The 24,172-nt window shown below is 39.9% G+C and overlaps 1 protein-coding gene across 1 annotated transcript in view; it reads right to left on the reverse strand.

Moving 5' to 3' along the window:
- Positions 1 to 24,172, reverse strand: part of LOC108045610 — a 118,955-nt gene that overhangs the window by 56,182 nt on the left and 38,601 nt on the right. Inside the window, 1 exon segment of the mRNA XM_044457627.1 lies at positions 17,243 to 17,293. The gene's annotated coding sequence lies outside the window, so the exon portion shown is untranslated.

A 24,172-nucleotide genomic window follows, 5' to 3' on the forward strand; every position in this document is an offset into this window, starting at 1 on the left:
AATACTTGAAATTCCCGTTTGTCGTTTATTTAGAATCTCCCTTAGATCTATGTCTATCGTACTGAACGGTAGCCAGAAAAACTCCCATGCAAACGACAAACCAAATCCCACATAAAGACAAAATAAATCTTTCATCCCTCAATTAAATTCACATAAATGTTTTTCGGCTACCGAAACACTTAAAGTCGCTCATCCCAAAGTGAGAACATTTAAAAGGCCGAACCTCGAAAAGAAATCCAGAATAAAATGAGGCAAAGTTCATGAACTCAAGAAGGCGAAGATTTTCTCACACAGCCCCATGGCAACGGCGTCAATTACACGGCAATGGATGGAGATGGATGAAAATGGGAGTGGGAATGGGGACTGGAGATGGCCACGGCTACTTAGGAGCCAGGGAGCAGCTTAACTTTTAACCGCACTGGCTGCGCCAGAAGTCGACATCGATGCGCCCGGGCCACTTGAGTTGGTTACGGCCAAGTAATTAAAACGAGTCGAGAAAAATCAGCCCAAAGAAAATGGGAATGCTGCGCCACGTAACTGAAACTTCACAGTCAAAGCGGCGGCGCTCGGACATTGCTCATTTCGTCGTTTCGTAATTAATTAGTCTTAAAAGTTAAATAGCCCAAATGATTTTGGACAGGCTACAAAGGCGCTGGCTAATAGAAAACGTTGCCAAGAATGCGCCGAAACGAGCTGGGGCAAGAAAAGGAAGAAGATCCAGCTGAGAATTTTCAGTCCAGTTCGGTTCAGTTCAGCAAATGAAGATAAGATACGTCTTTGACAGGACCGCGACAGCAAAATGGGATGGGGCGATCCCAGGCACTGCATATTGTGTAAATTTAGTTTTATACACTCGAAGACAGATACAAAATTCTGTTATCGCCAGAAATCTTCTTGTTTAAAAAATAATAATTTAATATTTATTTAATCAGCAAAGTCCCGAAAAAAATGTTATACGGTAAATCGTTATAAAATTTCTAATCGATTGGCATTTACTGCTGAAAATTTTTATTTTTGGCCCATTTTCGCAAAAAATAATGATACCTTATAAAAAATGTGATAATCGGTAAAAAAAAAAATAATTTGGTCATTAGTTTCAAAAAACAATAATTATTTTGGGTGTGCGTCTTGTTTTGATCAATATATAAAGTTTTCATACATTACTGCAAAAGAACAAAAAGTTCTAAGACAGATTTAATATCAATTAAATGAAAAAAACGAAGGCAATATTTTTCGCAGCGCACGTAGGGACTGTGGCAATAGCAAAAGCCAGTTGGCTGCTGTCAGTTTGTGTACGCATTGAATTGCAGGAAGAATTTATCTAACGCCGGCAGGGGCTGTTGAGAGTGAGCTGGTGAGCGTGTGCCCGAGTATCTGGCGGATACGTGTGAATGCTGCAGCTCCGCACCCCCTGTCTCCCCACCCCTCTGCCAGCCATATTGATTGAGACAGAATTTATTGGCCAAGTTAGTGCCCTGGCTTCGGGTTCGGCTTTGGTCCATGTCCATATCCATGTGTGTGCTTGTGCTGGCGCTTGTGTTGTGACTTTTTGACATTAAAAATTTGTGCGTTGTTGTTGACTCGGCATGTACATTAAGTGCTGGGCTAAAGCAAATGCATATAGTACCTATATAGACGATTTGTATTTTGTATATTCAAGTGCTGGCTTGGCTCGTTAGCAGAGCTCTTGCATTTCTACCTCCCTTCTTCCGTTTGGTATATTTAAATATTTTGTTGCAACATTCTCGGCTGCCACATAAATTGGGAAAAATCAACTCACAAAATGCCACCACCCTCAATGCTATATCAATTTCATTTGGCTTTTCATACTCGATATTTCGCATATATTTGCCAATTTATTTTACACTTTAGTCGGTTGCTGCAGCTGCTGCTATGGAAATTGCCATCCGCTTTAAGTTCTACTCAGAAAATTGCTGGTGGCAAGGTGGCCACACAGAATTTAAATAAAACTGAAAACCACAAAAAAGTTTTTCGTCAGTGCAAACCGAATATATCTCAAAAAGTGGATACCCTTGTGCTGGCCAAAAGCTATTAATTTGTATTCCCAACTAAAAATCGAAAATAGCACAAAGTTAAAGTTCAGGCAAGAATCTTCAGGCCTTGCTGGCCGACGAATGATTATGCAACCGATGGCCAATACTCTCGGATTGGCAACACTCAAACTCAACTGGGCCAAGTGCTGGGGAAATGTGGCAGGGGCATCGGCATCGACATCGGCATCTCTTGACCGCCACATGCAAATTGCAACTGATTCCGGATTCAAGTACTTGGATAGTAGGAGAATCGTATGCACAAAAAGAAAAATTCAAAAGACAAGTTTTAAGAATTTCTTAAAATAAATTAAGTTATTAAATCTTCGTGTTATAGAACATATTTTAAATGGTAAATGATCACAAAAGTAGTGTTGAGCTTTGGTAGTTTTATTTCTAAGATGATCAGCGTAATCTTTTCGTTTTGTTGTGTTATTTTAATTTCGAAGGTTTCATTTAGATACTTTCAGAAGTATTAACTTTATACCGATCTTACTAAGAAGGTTTTTATACTCAACCTAGAATTCATGTGATAATAGTTTCGATTTAATGAATTTTTATGGTTTCAATAAAAAGACTTCGGGTTGGGGGAGGTTTTGTTATAAAATATAATAATTTTTTTTGCATAATTTTTATACCCTTGCAGAGGGTATTATAATTTTGGTCAGAAGTTTGTAACGCAGTGAAGGAGACGTTTCCGACCCTATAAAGTATATATATTCTTGATCAGGATCAATAGGGGAGTCGATATAGCCATGTCCGTCTGTCCGTCTGTCCGTCTGTCCGTCTGTCCGTCCGTCCGTCTGTCCGTCTGTTTCAATACCGTTTGCGAGCTCAGTTTAAAAGCTAGCGATCTGAAACTTTCACAGTCGTCCTAAAACAAGTGTACGCAGATCAAGTTTGAAAACCGCCCCGATCAGATGTCTATATCCTATAGCTCCCACAGGAACAATCGGATATAACTTGCAAGAATGGAAGATATTTCGCGCAGTGTAAAAGCTATTGACATAAATTTTTCCAAATCTTATTTTTTTATGCGTACCTTGATCAGAGTAAAAGCGTGTGACGATCGGACGTCTATATCCTATAGCTCCCATAGGAACAAAAGGGTAAAATCGGTTAAAAGGTAATGATTTTTAGGATATTTCACGCAGTATACAAGCTATTGACATGAATCTTTCCAAATCCTATTTTTTTATGCATACATTGATCAAGGTGAAAGCGCGTGCCGATCGGACGTCTATATCCTATAGCTCCCATAGGAACAATAGGGTGAAATCGGTCCAAATTTGATGATTATCAGAATATTTCGCGCAGTGTGTAAGCTACTAACATAAAATTTTCCAATTCTTATTTATTTACGCATATCTTGATTAGGGTAAAAGCGCTTGCCGCTCGGAAGTCTATATCTTAAAGGAGATAGGAAAAATTGTTAAAGGCTGCGAAAGTATCCCTTTTTTTCTATTTGTATATGACATTTTTGCAGTATAAAAGCAATTGACTTGAAACGGTGCAAATCTAGTTTACTTATGTATACCTTATTCCTTTCGCTACTTTTTCACTTTTAGCAATTTCGTCAAAGTCTACAAGGGTATTAAAACTTCGGCTTGCCGAAGTTAGCTTCCGTCCTCGTTTTATTTGAAAAGTTAAGTTCCTGGTGTATGGAAAAGTATCTGGCAAAGAGCGTCGGCACGAGATCTGGCGCCTGTATCTCCCACTTTTCGTGTCCTGGAGCCCCGACAAGCTGTTGCTGGACTGAATAATTTATGGCCCAGTCTAGACCAAAGTGACAGGCAACGCACCCGCCCTATGCCAATCCCTAATTGTTCGGACCGAGCACACACATTTTTTGACGATGAGAATTTTCGGCATTTCATATTTTCCCAGCTCGGCCACAAAAATTCACCAGCAGAATAATATTTTCGTTGGGCCAGCGTCGTACTATAAATATTTGGCCAAGACAAATTGCAGTAAACAATTTGCAACAATTTCATGCGGTTGCGGGCAAAAGTCCTTTGGGCCGCCCAGAGCAGCAATTATAGCTCATAAGTTGAAGATTTTCTTGGCCCCCCCAAAATACACACTTGACCCGGGCAGATGCAAAGTTTATGATAAAATTATCAACTTAATTGCCGGCCAGGGAGATCCCCTAATTGGGCGCCATATGAATGTATACTATAATACTTTACTATGCTGCAACATCGGCCAATAGCCGCTGAATGTTAGCAAACTTTTGAACTGGTTTCCTTTGCCGGCCAGCGAAAGCAAAAGTTGTCTGCCAGCGTTGCATATTTGCATTTGACGTCTCCTGGCCAAATGCTTTCAAATTGGGTTAACGACACTTGGCCAAGGCGAACCGAACAGAAAAGTGCAACTAAAAGCAGCACTTTCCACCGCAGCAAGTGTCGCCGCCGCATAGAAAGTGAAACTGAACTGCAACGAAGTTGTTATACATCCACACACAATACAGGCCCCAATGAAAACACAACAATTACACGGCTTGATTTGGTTTTGTTTTGTTTGGCTTGGCTTGATTTTGGCCTGGCCAAAGAAAGTGAATCCAAAGTGGGTCTGCTAATGGCAGGTGCTCCATCGCCAGGAGATCTCGGGAACTGGAGTTGGGGGAGAGGTGGTGGAGATTTCATGTCAATTAGAGCTGGAAACGTTGCTATCATCATCTGGCATCTTACGTATGCGAGAGTATAGATCGTTAGACAGATGTGTATCTTTGGGATTATGTAAACGACGGCCAAGTATCTATAGACACGAAACCTGGGGAGGGGAGTGCTGGCGAAGACATTTGATTATCCCATAAAATAATTATGGTTGCGTTACAGATAACTATCGGTTGTAGGCATTTTTTTGGTTATAAATAAATTATATTATTAAGTGAAATTACATTGAATAGTTGGAATAAACTAAAAACAAAGCTCTGGTGTTTTTGTTTGTTTGCTTATAGTCTTTAAGTAATATTGGTCTTTAAATATAAAATCTGAAAAACTTTAATTTGATGAAGTGGGAGGAATACTTAGTTATTCAGGATTACTCATGCATTAAAAGTTTCCCAAGACAAGGTAATCCTCAACTTTTTACATCCTCCTTCACTAGAAATGCACTCAAATACCTGGTTACCAACTCAAACTCATTCAAATAGTTGACTCTTAACCTCCTTCACTCAATTTCCCTGCAAGTAGCCTTTGAAGCACGCACTTGTTTGATATGTCACATGTTTTCCGTAGTTCGAGGCATTAGCAATTACCATTTTGCCTTCAGCCTTTTTGGCATTCGACTAAGGCGTTTCATTAGGTTTTACCATTTCGTCTCTGTTTCTCTGCAAATTAAGAGACTTTGCTTTGAGCTCATGAGAAGAACAAAAGTCGCAAAAAATGTGGCATAATTAAGCGACAACTTAGGAAGTAAAACCGAAATGCAAAATGAGTGAGCTGCAAACAGAACGGTAAAACAGCCCCAAGATGATGATTGCATAATTCTGTCTAAGATGCAGCCACGCTAATGGGAGATCCAGAATGCAACTCCGTAGAGACACTCCAAACACACACATGGAGCAGACATACAAATCAGTGGGAAGTGAAATCAAATGAACTAAGCCGCAGCTTGTAAGGTGAGTCGCCTCCAAAGTCAAGGAACCCATAAGCGTTGACAATATGCTGGGCCAAAGGGACGGGAAACGGAGCTCAAATGCCAGCAACATGCTAATTATGCTATATTTATGTGAAATGCACAAAACATAGAGCCCGGAACTGTCTTTTCTCGAGTGAGAGTCTATACACGGTAGAAAAAAATGGTATTTTTAGAACCTATTAATAAAAAATATATATATTCGAAATTATATATTGAAATACCAGTGGAGATCAGAAGATAAATTATCACTGTTATTATTACTTTTGCCCCTCTAAAATATGTATAAAGACCCTTAAAAGTAGGCAACGCATTTATGCTTTATTTTTTGTATTATTTTTTCCCCCAGTGCATGTGTGCCGAAGTGCATTGGAGTGCATAGGAGGAGCACATTTGGCTCTTCTGCAAACTTTTGCCTGACATTTGCCGTTGCCGTTGCCAACGAGAACAGAACGTTGCAATGTTCCCTTACCGACTTTGACAAGAACGCGGCCCATCAGGGCCATTATCATGCGCCTCATCAGCGCCGTCGTCTAACGCCAAAGTCATTAAACTCGCGCCGCAGCTTCAAGTCGGAATCTCCAACTCCCGGCCAACTCCCGCCAAACTCTTGGCCCAAACCAAAGGCAAAGCTCGGCTAACGACTAATTTGCGCATATGACAGGGCGACATGCGAGTCGTTTTCCATGGGCCCAGTCGTTTCAGCCATTTCAGCCGTTTCAGCCGTTTCTGGCCCTCTGTTAAAGACTGGCCTGCAATGTCAACGATTGGCAGCTCTCGTTCGCCGGTTGGACTGACTGACTGGCTGGGATAGCAATGTGCGTCGGTTTCCCATACGCCGCTGCTCTTCAGATTTCCCATCTCGCCTGTGGCTGGAATTGACTTTAAGCGCCCATAAATGGCAACCCAGGCCCATGACACGTTTATGTGCTTTAGATGATAAGAAATGTGCAGGCCAAAAACAAAGCGAACAAAAAAATACAGAAACGATTGCACTTTAAAGCTGGCTAAAATGCTGGCGCCCGCGGCGTATGAGCAACAAACGAGGCGTTGGTCTAAACAAATCGTTCAATTTGTTGCGAGTTTCTTTTTGTAGCTCCTAATATATGCACTCCCCCGTCAGCGGTTATTCACTTTTGCCTAACTAAATAATATAGCACGCAATGGGGAAATGTTAAATCATCCAGTGCAGGGGAAACGGCAGGTGGAAATTGCCCAGCAATCACGTGTCAGGTTGCATATTGTGGGCGGAGCGAATGCCAAAAGGTTATTGCGACAGGTGAAACTTATGAGTTAAAGGCATTCGAGGGGATGGACAGGCGCTTAAACAATGAGGGAAATGATAAGCCCTAAATAAAAACAGTCAGTAACTTTTCAAGTAGTGTTAATATATGAAATTTCAATGATAAGCGGATCAAAGGATTAGGGGCTAAGCAAAGCTTGATAAAAATGATGTTGTATTAGCACACACAAGCTGAATCATGCATATTATTTAGTTATCTAACACGGTGATGGCATTAAATAAAATATTGCTGTCAAATACAGAAAATATATGCTATTTTTACAAGCTTAATGGAAGTTTAATAATGTTGCTGTTAAAAAATATTAAAACATATCTACTTTTAAGGAGTTTTAAAAGCAAAGTACGTCTCTAAGATCATTAGTTAGTACTCACAAGTTAATCAGATATCAATTGCCACATATTACGCTTAGATTTCAATTATCGAGTTGAGTTCATGGCTGAATCAAGTGTCATTAACACCTTAAAGTTCTCCCCTGCAGATGTGGAGTCCACGGATACCAGTTGACTCCCAATCTCCAGTTGGCCTAATCGACAGAGCCTAAGCACAGGGCTGACAATGGAATTAGGTGGCGGACGCGGCGGAAAAGCGGGTGGGAAATGGATGGATGCACCTCCAGGGCAGCACTCTAATTAAACACGACAGTGAAAATGTGCTCGCGCTGCCATTGACACGTGTGCCCAGCAGCAACAACAATAAAGTCGAAACAGCCCAAGCAGCAGCAACACCAACAATACGAAAATCAACAATGGCCAATGTCCAGGCGGATGCAGTGCAGCCGATAGGCCGTTAACTCGTACAAATGCACTGGAAAAATATATGTACATACATAATGTTCTACAATTTTAATCATTATTAAAATAACAAAAAAAATATATATATATTTCCGACTCTATTATATACATATTTTTGATCCGCTTTCAAAAACTGCACTACTAAGATCATAACTTGTCTTACAGAAGTCCGATTTCAAAGTGGCATATTTCAAAATGATCAGAGTTAAATTCTTTAAAAATCTGTGTTCAAATATTTTTTTTATTTCTGGGTCGATATTTCGTCATTTTTATGATGTAACCCCATACCAAATTCTCGAAAAATGGCTTTGCAGAAAAGTGTCCGAAAACTGCACTTCTAAGCCCATAACTTTTCTTACAGACATCAGATTTTAAAGTGGCATATCTCTAAATGATTGTGGTTTAATTCTCTAAAAATCTGTGTTCAAATATTTTTTTTTATTTTTGGTTCGATATTTTTATGATGTAACCCCTTACCAAATTCTCCAAAAATGGCTTTGCAGAAAAGTGTCCGAAAACTCCCATAACTTTTCTTATTGAAATCCGATTTTTATTGATTCACAGACCTCTGATTTCTTTTGGCATTACTTATGATATTCTATTGGAAATAGGAAATAACTTTTTCTCTGTGTAAATATGTGAGCACGGCGGCCGTTTTCTCCCGATTTTCCGTTTGCCAACAGTTGCCGTGACCCTGCGACCCTTCTTTCCAGCCCCCATTTACCAACACATTCACAGCGATTCACGCACGTGATTTATGTGCGTGGGTGCGGATTTTGGCGCGGCGACAATGCCAAGGAGTCCTCTCCCGCTCCAACCCCCGCTCCCTTCCCAATTTCGGTCCTGTTCCTGGCCCAAACAAGCTGATGGCAACTTTATTGAAAATCGCATATTTTATGTGGCCATGGACGATGGGCGCCAGACTTTCCCGGCCGGGCGATTCAATCAGGATATAATTTTATGCGTAACTTAAACACGCAGGATATGTTAATATTGCGGCGCCCACACACACACACACACACACAGATACACAAACACAAAAAAGATACAGGGCACAGGAAAAATTGTTGCACTTTACGCTCGAAATAACAAAATACTATGTGTGTAAATAACTCGTTGAGCGTGTGTTTGTTTGCGTGATTAATTAATTGTGTTTAAAGGATAATTGCCTCTAGCTTTCATTTGATTAAATTTCAATCTGTGTATGTGTACCTGTGTGTGTGTGCGACAGGGAAAAAGCAACAGAAACCGAGCTGGCGGAATAATAAACCTCAGGTCAACGCTCAGGCAGCTGGCTTCCTGGATAGATTACGCACAGATCAACCCGCACAACCTTTGGTATTAAATTTTAAATGCAGTTCGAAGGGCCGCAATTATTTAAGGGCACCAAAGTAGGCAGAAAATTATGGAAATTTAATAACCGTCGGATAATAAAAAGGATGTGACAGAACTACAAAGTGGGTTTATAGTGATTTCTTTGGGTACACATTCAAAAGCTCTTGAAATTATCCGTTTTCGAAAAATCTGATGCAACTTATTTGTTTATATTTTAAACTTACAGATTGAGATTAGCCAAAAAGTGTTTTTTTGTATAATATAAAGATAATAATAGACAATGTCTGACATTTGTACCTAAGAACAAGAAAGGAAAGCTAACTTCGGGCGGAGCCGAAGTTGAAATACCCTTGCAGAATATTCTGTAAATTATATTCTCCAAAATTATTCATATGATGCATTCTTAATACTCATAAGAAATCCCAACTTCCTAACTTTAAAAACACCAAAGTTATGGCATTTCCGATCAATCAGTTATATAGCAGCTATAGGATATAGTCGGCCGATCCTTATGAAATTTGGTACGTCGGATTGATTGGCCAAATATAAAACCCATAGAAAATCCCAACTTCCTAACTTCACAAAAACCAAAGTTATGGCATTTCCGATCAATCAGTTATATAGCAGCTATAGGATATAGTCGGCCGATCCTTATGAAATTTGGTACGTCGGATTGATTGGCCAAATATAAAACCCATAGAAAGTCCCAACTTCCTAACTTAACAAACAGCAGAGTTATGGCATTTCCGATCAATCAGTTATATGGCAGCTATATGATATAGTCGGCCGATCCCGGCCGTTCCGACTTATATACTGCGTGCAAAGGAAAGAAGGGTGTGTGCAAAGTTTCAATTCGATATCTTTAAAACTGAGAGACTAGTTCGCGTAGAAACAGACAGACGGACAGACAGACGGACAGACAGACGGACAGACGGACAGACGGACAGACGGACATGGCTATATCAATAGGGTCGGAGATGTCTCCTTCACTGCGTTGCACACTTTTGACCAAAATTATAATACCCTCTGCAAGGGTATAAAAAAACGAAACAGTCACATTAAATTTTACCAATAAATCATTTTTAAAGGTTGTTCTTAACATCTAAAAACTAATAATTCAGTAAGTATATAATATAACCATTTTGGATTTCATTCAATTAAGTTTGTGTTGATTAAATCCCAACCAAAAAGTTTATCTACTCTACGTTTTAACAATTCACCTTAGAAGCCACAATCAATTAGCCGGCTTTTGTTAATCGTATTCCGTTTGGCTGGCGTTTAACAACATTTTAGTAATTGATTAATTTCATTCACTGCTCGTCAATAATTGCCACAATTTAAGTAAAACTTTTTCCCCACTCGCAAATTTTTTCGTTGAACTTTTTTGCGACTTTTTGAATATTATTAATTTGCTGTGGATTTTATGCGAGAGCTAAATCGCAAATTAAATTAGCTATTTCTGTTACGTGACTCGTGACTGGTGACTGCTGACTGTTGGCATGATGCTTTAATTATGACAATTTTTTGTTCGCCGCCAAGATAGATTGGTTCGTTAACACGCCGAGAAGTTGACGTGTCAACTGTCTGCTATTCGTATATAAATATATACATATATATGCATAATATATATTCAGGAGCCGAGCGTGCCACTTCCTGTTCCTGCATAATCGATGTCAGTTGGCAACTTTTTTTTGGCCAACAATCTCACACGCACAGGAACCAACAACACCAGCAGCCCAAAAACAAGAAAAACCATATTAATAACAAATTTAACCAAGAGCAGGCGGAGCACCCGGCCAAAAAGTTTTGTGAAACAAAATATACGTAAATCTCTTTAGTTGGCTCATAATTATGACATTAAGCGGCGATGCGGCTTGAATTTTAATTGGCATTCCGTGCGTTTTCTATTTATTATGGCTCTGCCGTTTCTTCTCCTCTTGTTATTATGTTTATTAATAAATAATTTCCAGGTTGACGGTGGGGCTCTTGCCAATTTGTGGCCATTCAACGAGATTCGCATTTATGGCCACAGTTCGACATGTGTTTTTGGCCATAACCGTTAACAATTGTGGCTTGTCACCAGCGGATTGCAGGGAATATGGTCATAGTCACAACAAGCGAAGAAGGGAAACTGTTTTTTTTGTGTTTTATTGAAGTAAACTATATTTGAAATTGGTAAGTTTATGATTCAAATTAAAGACGTCCCAGAAAAAGAGTACTTTAGAACAAATCATCAGTTAACCATTTCTTGGTTGGGACTTACCATCCTACCCGTGACCCTAATCGATTTGTTTGCATAAGACGGACATGTAAATTAAGGTTAACGCTAATTGACATTTCGATTTGCACATAAAAACTTTGAGTCCGGGATTCGAAAACAAATAGCGGGCAAATCCAAAACCAACGTCTTGTCCGCTTCGTCTCACTCTTTTTTATGGCCACATGAAAATTAAATTAAATCTGCGTGAAAATACGGTTACTTGGATGTTTGTTTTTTGCTATTTGGCTTGGCTGTTTTTATTGTGTTTCTTGTCTTTTTTTTTGAGCACTTTGTTTGCCCTTCACACGCTTGAACTTTGAATGCGAGCGCCAGACATAAAAAGCAGTTGCCAACAGACAATCGGGAGCATTGAAGTAACAACAAATGGAATTGGTAACAACATCATTTGCCATTTCCGTGCGATTGTCTTGCAGTTGCCTCTGCCTGATAGCAATCTGAGCCAAAATGTTGCAATGCCAGGCAGTTACAGCAGCAACTATGCAAACAACGCACACACAGCGACAACGGCTGAATAAAGTTATTAGCGCATTTAACTGTGGCAGCGGACGTGGCACACTCGTGCATTGTTCACTCGCTCCTCGTCCGCTTGCCTGGCCAACAACTGTGAATGCAATTTCCATTTTAATTACCTCCAAAAGGCAACAGCGACGACACAAACAACAACCAAAAGAGGCAGACGCTCGGCAGACAAGCAAAAGCAAATCGACGCCGGCAGTGGCGCATGCGTCGTGATGCATAGCAAAGGCAGCAACACAGCAACACAAGTACCAGCACGCCAGCAACAACACTGCACGGCAGCAACACCAGCAACACCAGCAACACAGCAGCAACATCGTCCAACAATGGTGAAAAACAACACAGCAACACAACGCCAGAAATTAGTCACACATTTCGTGCATCGTTTAAAATACAAATGCACATGGCGAGGCTTACTTTAAAAGTTGTGGATTTATTTTTATTTATAAAATTGGAGACAGTAAATTTAATAGAACTACCAGTCCTTACCATAGAATTAGACCATTTATTTATAATAAAAAAAACTGCAACGCAAGTCCTATCTATTAGCCTGAAATACTTTAAGTAATAGCTTTACTATTGATCAATATTTAAATTTTTAAAGCTCAATGTTTTATCCACGAAGTTAGATAAATTTATTTTTTAATTTTTTTTTTTATTTTATTAAACAAATTGTATCTGTGATTGACAAAGCTAAAATGGATTCATTTAAAACTCAAGTAAAAGCTTACTTAATCCCTTCTTTTGAACTTTATAACATTTCTTATGTTTTACAACTAAACTCGTGTCTATGAAATATTTATTGGGTATATAATGTCAAAGAAGTTCGGAAAACTCTTCAACCCACTCACTTGGAGCTGCTCCACAACCCGTCGTTGCTGGTGCCATTAAAAATGCGAATTAAAACTCGACTTGTTGTTGGTCGGTTATCACTATATCGTACGCTACGAGTGTTACTATATATTGCTGGAGACACTTGTCGCTTGCTACCTTTTGCTCTGCTCACTTTTTGTGTGCATTTTCTGCATAAATATTTCAACACTTTCGCTTTTGTTTTGTGTCACAAACAGAGTGCGGGGAAAATTGTTTTAATAATTCCCAACGTGAGCCCCGGTCGCCCCCCACACCGCCTTCTCCTTTTCGCCTCGGAAAATGCTGTGCATTTTAATTGCATTTTTATTTAATTTTACCTTTGCTGCATCTAATTTGTCGTCATCTTGCATTGTTTCCCTTATTGTTGTTATTTTGTAATACGTTTTTTTGTGCTACTGTTTGCGAGTCGGGCTTTTGTTTTGCCTTCTCGATGTCGTGTTCACCGCTTCCCACGCACTTTGCAGACATTTCTGTTGATTTTTTCTTTATTTGGCTGTCGTCGTGCGATCGTTTGCGTAATTTTGAAACGCAAGACCAAAACAAATCATGAAAATAATTTCGTCACAGTTGACACCATTGTCTGCGAATGAACGTCATCCAAGTTTACTTTTTGTCAGCCAGAGAATTAATGCAAATTTTCATAATTACTGCTGTGTACATAACACTTTATGTCATTCGTTTTGGTTCATTGCACGTTAATTTATTCAAGCCGGTGACTTTTCTGCTTCGTGTTATATTAAATGTTTGCTAGAAGTATTATGTGTGCTTTGTGTACAAAATAATATTTAATGAGCGACTTAATGACTTATTTATGAGTTTAGCTTTGAAAATTGAATCTGTCATTCAGAAAATCAAAGTGATATTCGAAATCATTCCACCAAATCTAAGTGTTTAGTTTATTGGCGAAACTCGTTAAAAAGCAGGTCGTTGCTTATCGGACTATCTTTCTGCTCAACGATTCCACAGCAAACTAGATCATTGAATGGAGGAAACATTAGCTAAATTTATCTCTTGCCATTTATTCCCCTCAGTCCACTACTCTCTAAAATCCACCAATCTCGGCCGATTCAACTTCCGCTGCGTCTGCGCAATTCTAGTGACCCAATTTCGAATTTATTTCCAAATCCATTCATTGTTAGCCCGATTCGCTGATGTCTGCTAATTTATGACCGCCTCTAGTTTTTGTACTGTGGGCGTTGCGATTGATTTACATACAAACACATACAGTTCGCTCGACTTCTGACTTCTTTTGTGTTTTTTTTTTTCTGCGGTCATATTTCTTTAAGCAGCTTAAATTTGCATTTTGAAATCGTTTAGATTACCATGTCAGATCAAAGATCGTTGGGGTTAACAATTTCAATACGGACGGCTTACACAATCTGCTGGCAGACATAATATGCAAAAATTTCACACACCAAATGGTAATTAATAAGAGCCCAAACAAAAACCGGAGCGCTGGCAGGCTATATAATAAATTAATTACGACCACGATATCAAAGCGAAAGGCGCCGAAAGCTGAAAATTGAAAATCAGCCAAGTTGGCACTTGGAAAAAGAAGTGGTCATTTAAAAAGGGAGTAATTACCATTATAAGTTTTAAGTTTCAAATCGTGAGAATTACTTTTAGGCAAACCTATTGTTATTTCGGCATTAGAATATATAAAAATATTGTTTTATTTAAGCCACTTCTGAATTGTATGCTTTACTGCTTTCCTTATAGATGAGTGACTAATTTCGAATGAATTCCACAAATGTCCATGGCACCTGTTTATATTTTCCAGTTAATACGATTACTAGGTCATTAACTTTTTGTATTTGTAAGTGTAGAGTCCGCGAATGTTCAGAACATTTCTGCCCCCGCACTCATTTTCCAATGGCCATGGAAGTAACAGTAACAAATAATTAGCTTGTAAACTAAAAGTCATCATTAATAATGATTACCAGTGGGGATCTGGTGGGTTCTCGCCACCAATACATCTCAGGAACGTTCTTCATTCCCTTTTCGCCCATGTTGTGTGGGTGTCTGATGGCAGATGCCGGCATAAACGTCAACATAATTAAGTGAGCGACTTCTTCGGGCATCGCCATCGACTTTTTCTACTCGGCTGCGATTTATTTCGCATTAACGTTAAATATTGCTTCCTAATTAACCACGGCCCGCTTGCCACATGCAAACAGTCAGTGGGTGTTGTGGTAGAGCGGGGAAGTGCGGGGAACCCAAAAAGAGACGCTGTAATGACGCTCGATATATATATATATATTTTTGGCTCCATGATGAGCAGGATGATGATGCGTCAATTTTGCCACAGTTAATTAGTAGCCGGCGAAATAGAAAAAAAACGCACGCGCTTAGCGTTTACAGTTACTGTCAAAAGTTCTTCCCCAAACTCGAAACCAAAACTCTAACTACGATTTGGCGTGACGCATTACAGTTAAACTGATTTCTGTTTGTTACATTTTTGGGTTCTGCGGTCATCAGCAGGTTGATGTGGTCTCCCTTCCATTCTTTTTTGGACTCCTATATCTCTCGCTGATTAGTGGCTAATGAGTTCGAGTTAGATTACTGGTAATTTACTCGTGAAATAAAAGGAAGTCATGTTTTGCTAAAATAATTATCGACAAGGTATGTTTAGATGGTTTAAATACAGTAAAAGAATTAAATTATAAGATTTCTATTCAAAGTATAAAGTATTTTAAAAAATATGTTTTAGAACTTTCTTTAAATATATTTATAATTCAGTCTTTTTTGCTAAATAACAACATTAAAGTATATAGTTTCATGATTCAATTTTATAGTCTTAGTTAAAGGTATTCTAATAAAAACATTTGTTCCGTATTTATTAGAATAAACACTTTGATCAGCCACTGCCCTTTTCCTCAATCATTAACTTATAAATAATTCTGATTTAGCCACCAAACTATAAAAGAAGACAACCTAATGACTAAGCTGGATAAGCTTATTTGGTGGCATTAAAATCAAGTAAGAATCAATCGCCCGTCTGCACTAAGAAGACCATATAAAGTCGTCGGCAGGAAGGCACTTAATTTAAGGACCATGCCCACTTTAAGCCTGGCCACTCAACTTTCGCCCCCAAGTCAGAGCCATAAAGTATAGTGACAATGCTCTTAGCCCGACTTTGGGTGCGATAAAAATTGATATATAATGGATTATCGTTTATTACACGCACGATTACGTCCCACTCGCACACCCACATACACACTCGCAGGAGATGAGGACGATGTCCTTGCCGACGTCCTTCGCAGGATATGCATATTGTTTGCTTTTCTTTTCTGGCCACTTTCCACATCTTGGACTTTTTTTCGGTGCGGCGTACATTTTAATGAGCCTTGGCACCCGCCCGCTGCCAATTTGCATGTGCAGTCGCGACGGCCGTTCATATGGTTATTCGACCCACCGAGCAGGCAAACAAAGAAGCGAATAAATAATCGCACAAAGTATTGCCGGCCATAAATATCGGTGGCCCAGGGGGCTGAAACACGGATGAAGATGCTGCTGCAACAGCGGCGACGATGGACCGATGGAGGTGCAATTTCCATGCAGCATGAGTCGACAATAAAGCGCCTTAATAAAGGCAGCAGCCACGTCTGCAGGAGCCACATATACAGGAGCGGCAACACCAGCAGCCAAAGTTGCCAAATCAATCAGCAGGAGTTTGAAAAATGGTTACATTTTACTGTAAAATTAGAAAGTCTCAAAGATTTTTTATATTTTTTTTAGGGTTTTATGTCAACTTAAAACCGAGGAAAAGCTAAAACTACCGATTATAAATACCATTGCTGTACATTTGTTTACTTTTGCAATATTTGTATCACATAATGGTTGTAAACATATCAATGATTTTAAATCATAAGGTTTGTAGTATGTTTTTCCTATTTATCTTCAGATTATTAACCAAATATTTGATTTCCATCGGTATTAATATTTTTATAAGAAATGAAAAACTGTCATTTTTAAATTACAGGATATTTTAGAAAGATACCAAATTTAAGCTACATGTAAAAAAAATAAAGAAGAAAAGTAGATAAATAAAAATAAAGATTTTTTCTACAACTCCCTTTTAATACTGTGCCACCTTTGTAAAGCAAAAGGCCAACTCGCCAACACTTCTGGCAACACCCAGCAGCCAAGTAGCAACAACAATAAACAAGACGCGCAGCAATTTCACTGACTACTGAGAACTTTACGTACTGTGACGAGGACCCAAGTCGCACTCCTCTTACCCATACTCCCACTCCAACGCCCTCGATTCCCTTCATCTTCTTAGCCATCGGTCCCTTTTGGACCTTCTGCACCGTGTGCACTGAACGAAAATTGCGCCGCTCAACGCATGTTGCGCACGCTAATGGGGCGTATGCGTAATGGGCGCGCTTATTAAAACTTAAAGAGGCGTGGCCGGACTCATTACCAGCGGATACAAGGGACTGCGCTTACCTTCCAAGGGAAATTGCCGCGAAGTGAGTTCCGATTCTGTTCGTTGGGTAACTGAAATAAAAGAAAAAGGGATTAGTCGTCAGTTGGGATTGTCAATGAAAAATATATATTTAAAATATTTTATTACAATGTAAATAAACGTTGAAATTTAATTTAACACAGTTTTTAAACCAAGAATGGTTTCAGCTTGCATGTATCATCATATGAGACTTTTTTTATGAGATAGCTAAGCTTAAATAGACAAATATGTACATTTGTAAACTGCATTAAAGATGAATAAAAGTGTTTTCTGGAATTATATCTACTATTTTTTTTGTCTTTATGTTTTGCCTTAAAAGTTATTATCAAATATATTAATTTTATTTCCCATTTTAAGCTACTTATCATTTTATGTTAGTTATTTAATTAAACAAATATTCACAGGCCTTTGCACTTGCAACATTTTTGTTCAGTGCCGATTTGGCCCCTGCTCGTGTCTGTTGTTATTATATTATTGCCGCTGCTCTCTGGCCTGCCCCTTGTTGCCTTCATTTATATTACCCTGGCCTCTCTGTCGCCACTCCGGCAGCATTTCCCGCCGCTTTCCCCCTGAATTTCCCAGCCCAGTTTCCTTGGCTCGGCGCTTTCATTCATGCGCCTCACGCTGCGCACTCATTTACCCTTTAACCGAAGCGTTCGCCCCCCTTTTTGCATATCATTTGCGCGCATCTTGTTCACCCCTTTCCGCCCACCGCCCCCGCGAATGCCCCCCATAAGTGCATTACAATGAACTACGCTGGAGCCCCTGCATCCACCCCGTCGTGACTCGTAAATAAGTTTTATTGTGTTTGTGTGCCCACGCCCCCGAAAACAGACCCCCCAACCCCCCCCCCCTTTCGGGTCCAGCAGCGATGCAAGTTATCGCTTCCTTTTGTTTTTGTTTCTCGCTTTTCCATTTTTTGATAATTTAGCCAGCTTGCGCTACCCAACGAAGTTGTCTAAATTGCTGGCATACATTCTGTAGCTAATACACATGGCCGAAATCTTGGGCATATTTGGTCTTCAAAGCCTTAATACTCTTCCAAATTATAAATTCACTTTTCTATAGCTCTACTACACATAAAATGGCTTTTAGAGGTTTTGCGGTGTTCTAAAGAATTTAAACCATTTTAATTTACTTACGAGGCGAAGTCCATATTTCATAATTTAATCAATCAAGAAAGATTCCCTTCACTGTAACACATTTAGGAACCATTTTCATAAGAAAACCCAACTAATAGAGAATTTTTCTCAGTATGTTGCTGCTGCCCACTGTGTTGCAGTTGCCACCGCTGATGTTGCTGCTGTTTCTGGTGTTGCTGTTGCTGCTCTTGCTGCCGTAGCTTTTGTCTAGGTCCCAGGCAAATGACTACAAGAGTGGGCTTAGCAGGGACTCGAGCCGAGGACTGCCGACCCAGCCATCGCCGCTGAATTATGGCATTCCTAATATGGGGTATAGCTGTTGCTGCCCCGCTTAAGTCCCCCTCTTGACCCCCTCCCCCTCCCCACCCTCATCCCACTTCCACGGCTGTTGCTGTTGCATATTTAAGAGCGAATGGGCGCAATTGTTGCGCGTTTTATTGTTTTGGGAATAAGTGCGGATTTATAGAAATTTTCAGTTTTCCCCCGGACTGCCGCGGGCTAAGCTGGCCCCTCGAGAGATTTTTGGATTGCTGCTGCTCTTGTTTTTCCCCCGAAAAAAACAAGAATAGTATGCAACAATATTTTTAAGTGCAACTCTCAGCAGTTTTTGGCCAGTGGAGGGGCAACTAAAGAATATTAAAAGAGGGAGAGGCCAAAGCGAGATAGACTTCGACAGCAGCACATGACATGAACTCAATTACGGACTACCATGGTCCACAACTCCCACCAAAAAGGGGGCGTGCCAGTCGGAGGTACTTGGCTAAGAGTCCACAAATTACAAATGCCGCTCTGCATGTAAATGTGCACTTTTCTGCCCCAGCATCAAAATTAATATACAGCAGTGTGGCCAGGAAGTGCAAGGAAGATAGCATGGCAGTGGCAACCACAGAAAGAGACGGCTGGCTATCTAGAGAAAGAGAGGGGGCTAGAGATGGTGCAATAATAACAATGAAAATGCACAGAATGCGCCTTATATAAACGACAACAAATTGCCCATTTGGCACAGAAGACGACGATGATGATGACGGTCCAAGGTTCGTTAGCAAACCAAGTGAGTGGGGGAAATGGCGCGCAGGCAACTCTGGCAAAGAGGGCACAGCAAACCCGTGACATGGTAGACATTAATTGGCTGCCATGTCATTCTGTTTATGGACAGGACTTGGCCCGGCCCATTCTATTCTGTTCTCCTCTGTCAACGCCAGGCAATTCGGATCGGTACATTAGCGTTGAACGCGGCCAGGAAGGCAATATTGAGTAATAAGAGTGACGTGATGAATGGTAGTTAATACCTTCAACAAAAATTCTTTCACAGTATATGATTATAAATACTTAGTACTCTGTAGCTTAAAATATAAGTAGTAACTGTTATTAATTACTAAGCTAAGGAGCTCTTGAAATTTGACGATCAATTATGTAGCCTAATAAATAAAAAATTGTGGGATATAAAATCTCCTTTAGTTTTTAAAACAAACCCTTAGGAAAAAACAATCAAAAATGCCACATTACATTTGCAAAACAAATAATTATAAGTAATTATTTTTGTTTGCATTGAGATATTAAGATAGGAGTATTAAAAAATGTGTTCTATGTATACATATATCTTTTAGTTTATAAAGTTTTTTAAACATATGCTGAAACAAAAAAAAAACCAATGAAAAAATTTATTTATTGCCAGAACGGTTATATGCGGTTTGTACGCGAGTCTTTATAAAATTTCATTACTTATTTTTAATACCCGGGTTTTTAAAAGCTCAATAAATAGTTATTTATTACAAAAACTGTAAAAAGTATTTTATATTTATATTGCTTTTGATAGGCATATGCACAAATGCATATATTACAGGCAACTCTTCCACTTTTAATGACCCACTTTGCGAATCAATGAAAAGTAACACCATCCATTCGTTAATTGTTTTCCCATCAATCAAAATTGAGGCTGACCCCTCCCCGTCCCCCGGATTGATGACCCAAAAAAGCCGATTCGGATGCAGTAACAAGCGGAAAGGAGGTAGTCATGTCAGCTGTCCAGGCAACATTACACATACGCCACATGGGACGACCGAAAGGACGGCAAAGGACGGCGTGTGCGAGTGTGTTAGTGTCAGGTAGCCAACAGACTTTGACTCTGACTATGACTATGACTCTGGTTTTGGTTCTCCAGCTAGACAGCCGTATTATTAACGCAGTTGCTGCTGCTGCTGGCATTTGCAATTTTACGCCGCGCATGTGCCACTTACGTGTTTGGCTGCCACAAAACTCCGCTTGGCTTGGCTGACTCGGCTAAGCTCCTATCATGTTCAAGTGCTTGGCCCCAAAAACCCAACAGTGGGTACGTTGGAAAAACAAAATAGAGACTCTAACCAAGAAAGAAACAGCGTGGCAAATGCATAGGGCTTCCGATGTTGCTGCTGTTGATGTTGCTGCTGCTGTTGCTGTTGCTGCTGCATTTCCACTCGAGCTAACCCATGGTGTCACATTTGTCGACGCCAGTCAGTCAGTCATAGTCACCGACTGGCTGTTTTGCAATTCTTGTGGTATTTGTGGCATAAAATAAAACCTAAATGAGCAAAAGCAAATGCAACTGCAACACCACGATGCCACAATCTCATTTCGTAGCCGTCGTATTGAATTCAATGCATTTTCCGTACGACACCTTGAGGTGTTCATTTTCATGCCAGAAGAAAATGCGCTTAATTATGCGCCGAAGCAAAGCGATTCTTTATATAAACATTTTATTTTTTTTATTTTTGGAGGCCATTACTTGCAATTGGAGCGCGCTGCAAGGCTAAATTCTGCAATTGCAACAGAATCGCAATGGTTCGGAAAAGTTTTACGGTCAAACAAAAATATGAAGAGAGCGATAACTTGAAGAGTTATTGCCAGAGACAGCGGCAGTCAACGAATATAAAAAAAACTGAAACGAATCCCTGCTGAAATATGAATGAATACTTTATTGAATATTGTGCGACGTATGCAAAATGATGGCCGGCATTGCTGCTGTTGCCCGTTTCTGGTAAACCGAAGACCGCAACTGACAGGAAACCATTTAAACTGACCTCAAATGACAACGGCAGCGACAGCCGGGACCCAGACTCACAGTTCCAGACTCAGACCCATTCCCATTCCCTTTTCCGGAAAAATACATGCGAAATACAAAATGCAATGCCAGCGAAGGGGGGCCACAAAAAATAAACCCAACCCAAAACCCAAAACCGTGGCACTCCATAGATGGACAATGCTCTGGGGCTGGGAAATAAAAACGTGGCAGCGAAGGAAAGAAACGACCAAAATGGTAGCTAGCCACAAACAAATTGGCAGCAATTTGAGGACCCAACAAAAGGCGACAAAAGCCCCACCGAATGTTGTTGTAAGCTGCTGCTGCAGCCAGGACAGCAGGACTTTCGCGGATTGTGTGACTCAACATCCCGGAAAAACCAACAGGAGCCGGCATGTTGATGGAATGAAATGAAATATAGAATACAGCTCCACATTTCGATTGATTTATATGCTCGTGACCCATACCCCGACCCCTCCATTTTCGAGCTGGAGCTGGAGAGCTTGCATTGCAGCTATGCAAATTGCATGGCTCAGTTATAATGCCATTCCCCCGGACAAGGCCAGCATCCAGGGTAATCCAATACGCAGCCAGCCACTGGAGAAGCTGATCCAAGGCTAGAGAGCTGGGCAGATGGTTTTTATAAGAAGCGGTAACGTGGAATCTCCGGTGAGCGAACAACCTTAGACGGTGTAGTCTTTTATTTTGTATAAGCTTTGTCTTTAGAAGAGTTCTTTTCAATGATATAAAATTGATATAAAAAGATTTCTTACATTGAATTTTAAATGTAACCATCTATAAAAGCTGTTATCTTAAATGGATAGATTGTAGGACAATGGCTTATAGAGAAATTCTTTATGAAGTCGTAAAAATAGCAACAATTTGGCTTAAGCGAATAGCTTGTTTTAAAGGACAGCCAATTGTGGCGGTGACAGTAAAGAAACTGTATCTATACTATTTTCCATATATCAATTTTATTAAAGGATGTTAAGATGTATACAACAAAGCATAACTTCTTAAAGACTCTCTTTGCAGATTGAATAACTTCCGTATCTGCCTCTCTGTTGGTAATTGGCTTTAATTTCTCTATATTTTTCTTTTTCCCTATCTTTCCAAGATGCCAAGAACCTGTAAAGTACCCAAGGCTGGTCTGAATTCTTGGCCCCCTTTGGGTCGTCCGCCTGCGGGAGGGTTCACTGTGAGCAGCGAGCATCTTAGAGCTTCCTCCATCTCCCAACTCGCCTGTAACTGCAGTCGCAAAATGCAATTTTAGCTTTCAATTGCCCGTGGAAACGGAGTGGAACCACCATTTCATGTTGTTTGTGTTGCCATTTTCCTTTTTTTGGTTCGGTTTGGGTCATTTTCGTTTGTTGCACTGCATTCGTTTTGCCTTTGCCGCACACAATGGCCACGATAACTTTGCATTACATTAGTGTAAGTCGGTGTGGGAAAGACCCCTCATTCTCCGCACCCTCGCAGATCGGTGGACAAAGGAAAACTGGTTTCGGTTTCGCTCCTTTTAGCAGTGGCATTTGCAACAATTGCATCAATGGATGTTGCTGCAGTTGCTCTTGCTTTTGCTATTTTTATTTATTATTTTTATGGCCAGAAGACAATATCAATACATTGATTTTTTGTATTGTGTGTAGTAGTATTTTTCGGTCACATATGGAACAGTCAGAGAAAATCAGGGATTGGAAAATAGTCCAACATTTTAGAAGGTTAAAACGAATATAAAATATTAAGATTCTATACTTGGCGGGACAAACAAAAATTCAAATGCATAATTCACAGTTTTTGAAACTTGTATAATCTATATTTCTTTATTTATTAAGTGCGAATCAAAATACATTTATTTTTAACGGACATTTAAGCAATGAATATTTAAACATTTCAGGTACCATGTTTGAAAAGTGTTTTCTTTTTTGAAATTTAATATAAAGTAGTTCTTATTTTCAGTGTTTTGGACCCAAATAATAACAATGTTCATTTCGTTTGGCAGCCATCGAATGGGGGAATTGTGAATGCACTTTGAACTGTTCGACTGCATTCCTTGGCAGCTGGAGTAACATCAGCTGACAGCTTTATTATCAAATTGCCATGAGCCAGCCATTTACTCAATTTACGTCAGGGATCTTCTGCTGCATATCAGTGGTATATCGGGAATTTCGGAGTTTGAGTTTGAGTTTCGGTGGAAGTGGAAGTGGGACCAGGCCAGTAAATAAATCACTTTCGCCGCAAGTATCAATCTCTGACATGTGGCAAAAGTTGAACTGAAACTGAACCTTGCGGACGCGCCGGAGTAAAAGAGCAAAAGAGAAAGACGCTGGCACAATGGAAGAAAGAAAGGAAAGGCAAAATGTCGTCGCTGTTGTCGTCTGACACTGAAATGCGGATACAATAAAAGTTTATTTTGTGTGTGTAGGTTTTTTTTGTACCCCCTCCTTTTTTTTTTTTACTTTTTTCTACTTCTTCTTTTTTTTTTTTCTTCCTGTTTGGCAGCTTTTTGGTCCTTTTTTCATGGTTGACAAGAAGCGAGGAGCAGCCAAAGTGCACCCCACGGAGCAATCACTCGGTGCCAGTCGAGATCCTTGCCGGCAGCAACAGCAACAGTATTGGTTGGGGCCACAAGGACTCACACGCATTAACGGCAGCTGCTCCTTACACACACACTCACACACACACACTCGCAGTCACACACATCCATAAAAGTT

This window comes from Drosophila rhopaloa, unplaced genomic scaffold, assembly GCF_018152115.1.
Source record: "Drosophila rhopaloa isolate 14029-0021.01 unplaced genomic scaffold, ASM1815211v1 contig_163, whole genome shotgun sequence".
NCBI classification, from domain to species: domain Eukaryota; kingdom Metazoa; phylum Arthropoda; class Insecta; order Diptera; family Drosophilidae; genus Drosophila; species Drosophila rhopaloa.